The sequence below is a fragment of the Galeopterus variegatus genome, unplaced genomic scaffold, assembly GCF_000696425.1.
Source record: "Galeopterus variegatus unplaced genomic scaffold, G_variegatus-3.0.2 Scaffold4537, whole genome shotgun sequence".
Taxonomy (NCBI): domain Eukaryota; kingdom Metazoa; phylum Chordata; class Mammalia; order Dermoptera; family Cynocephalidae; genus Galeopterus; species Galeopterus variegatus.
The window spans coordinates 24,145-27,162 of record NW_007730648.1 but is presented as its reverse complement, the minus strand read 5'-3'; positions in this window follow the sequence as shown (position 1 = coordinate 27,162).

The following is a 3,018-nucleotide window of genomic DNA, read 5'->3' as shown; positions in this document are numbered from 1 at the left end:
GGAGGTACTCAGGGAGGAGGAGGCTGGAGCCTTGACTGAGCAGAGGAGTCCTGATAGAAGGAGGGAATTGGTCTGAGGAGCCTCGTGTCAACTTGCCCTTCAGCTGCAGATCTGAGAATTACTACCATGATAATGGGCAGAGGAAGCATCAAAGACAATTCATTCATGTTGTCTATTGAAACAGAATCAAACTGGATTCATTTCTAGGTTACTTGGTTTTTATGCCTGGGTAAAGAAGAGTAACTTGAAAACCAAAACATGAGAAATGTGAAAATTCCACATAACAAGAATAAGGGAATTTAGAAGACTCCAGGGAAGAGCCTACCTCTGAAAATGATCTACTACAAAATCTAAAAGAAAATTATTTGACAGCCTCAGTAGCATATAAGAAAACATGATGTTTTAATCCATTTGGGCTGCCACAACAAAATACCACAGACTGGGTGGCTTAAACAACAGAAACTTACTGAGCCTACCTCTGAAAATGATCTACTACAAAATCTAAAAGAAAATTATTTGACAGCCTCAGTGCATATAAGAAAACATGATCTGTTTTAATCCATTTGGGCTGCCACAACAAAATACCACAGACTGGGTGGCTTAAACAACAGAAACTTACTTGTCGTAGCTCTGGAGTCTGGGCAGTCAAGGTCAAGGTGCCAACACAGTTCTGGTGAGGGCTCTCTTACTGGCTTGCAGACAGCCACCTTCTCATTGATGGTGGTGAGAGAGAGTAAGCTCTCTGGTTTCTCTTCTTAAAAGAGCATTAAACATAATTACCTCCCAAAGACCGTGTCTACAAATGCTGTCACATTGTGGGGTAGGGTTCAACATACAAATTTGATTGGGGGTAGGGGGAGAGAGTGGTGGTACAAATTCAGTACATAGCATGACCCCCGTGAAAAAGGAGCCTGAAGTTTTATGGTGAAAAAAAGCAACAGGATAAGATAAAAAGGCAAAGAGCAGTGAGATGAGGAAGGATTACAGGAAGCAGAAAACATAAGAACAGAGTTAAAATCTACATTGTAGGTGGTAAGGAGCAGAGTTGGTCTACAGAAATGGAATTAGTGGTGTGAAGGACAAACTTGAACAAATGAAAGTGAATGAGAGGAAAACATGATAAATATAGGGAACAGGGAACCAATTCCAGATAGTTGGTAGTATAGTGCCAACGGGATAAAAGCAGTACTCAAAGATCTAATAGAAGAAAAATTTGCTCAGCTAAAGGAAGATCTGTGTGTACAGATTTAATGGGCTCGTCGTGTGCCAGGTAGAATCAATATAAAGAGACCCGTACCTACATAGATCTCAGTGACTTTTTTAAACTGTAAATATAAAGGAAAAAAACTACAGGCATCTAGGCATGAAAAAGCAAGTTACATACACATGAAATCGAGGTGGGCTTGCCTCAGATTTCCCTGCAGTACTAAATCCCAAAAGATAATGATTAAGTTTTAAAGGGAAAAGAATGTAATCTAAGAATTTTACATCTAGACAAATTGTGGTTTATTTGTAAAGAAAAAAGTGAGGTCTCAAAACATACTATTTTTCCTATGTACTCATCTTCACAAAATTATTTAAAGATATATTTCAATGAACTGAGTGGTAAAGCACATTTAAGGGCTCAATCACAAGGAATTTGTAGTATAAGAAGACTTATGAATACTAAAGCCAGATAAATTAGAAGTAAGTTTAAAGTGTTGTAAATCTGATTATAAAATTGAATGCAGAAAACAAAGATTTTTCTAAAATATTAAAAATGAGTTTAAAAAGAAAAAAAAAAGAAGGAATTGGTGAGGGATACAGTAAAGTAGATTAAACCAGACTCTCAGTGTGGTTCCAGACCAGCAAGATGAGCATCTTCTGAAAGCTTATTAGAAATGTAAATTCTTAGGCCCTACCCCACACGTACGGGATCAGAATCTCTGGGGTGGAGCAGTTCAGTATCTGTTGTGACAGTCTTTCTAGGTGATTATTACACCTGGTAAAAAGTTCAAGAAGCTTTAGGTTAAACTGCCTTTCTCAATGGAGATAGACTTAAAAATATCATTTCCCACTTGACTATTAACAATTAGAGAAATGTATACTGTCTAAACAACAGAGAGTTTAGGGAAATAATGAAATATTGGAGAATAACAGAAAAAAAGAGTTCATGTATCAAATAACCAAAAACTAAGGGAACAAACCAGAAAGGGTAGAGCATGAAAAAAACCAGAATCTTAAAACCAGATCAGTTATAGCAGTAAAAGCAAATGGCATAATCTCCTTTATTAGAAGACAAAGGTTGTTAGGTTAATTTAAAATTATCCAATTATTAGTGGTTTATCAGGGACATACCTAGTTAATTCTTTGTCTTTTACTCTGAGTATGAGCTTCTCTTTTCTAATTCGTTAACTAGATTAAATTCTCCGTCAGGGGTTTCATAGCACCTATCATGATTGTAGTCTTAAATTTGTTTGTGTGATTATTTGATTCTTCTGTCTCCTTTTCTAAACTGTAAATTCCTTGAACAGAAACCCTTCCCGTTTTTGCTCAGCATTTTGTGCCAACACTTAGCACAGTACCTCTTTAATGAATGAAAATACAAGAAAATTTAGGGAAGTGTCTTTAGGCACATGCAAACAAATAGAAAGCAGGATCTGACAAAATAATTATTAAGAAATTAATAATATTAATGCCAGATGAACTAATTGAAACAGTATAATTAAGTGTTAGAGCATTGATTCTTAAACTTTCTTATGCATCAGAATTTTCTGGAGGGCTTGTTAAAACACAGATTGCTGGATCCCATCCCTAAATTTTCTTTCAGGAGGTCTTAGGTAAGTCCTGAGAATTTGCATTTCTAACAGGTTCCCAGGTGATGCTGACATTGCTGGTCCAAGGGCGATACTTTGAGAAGTACTGTGTTGGAAAATAGTTTCAAAACAAAACAAAACAAGAACAGTTCACAGTGAAGATTTTGGATCCCGTAAACCTTTATGCATCAAACAACATTGTATCTAAATAATACAAAATAAA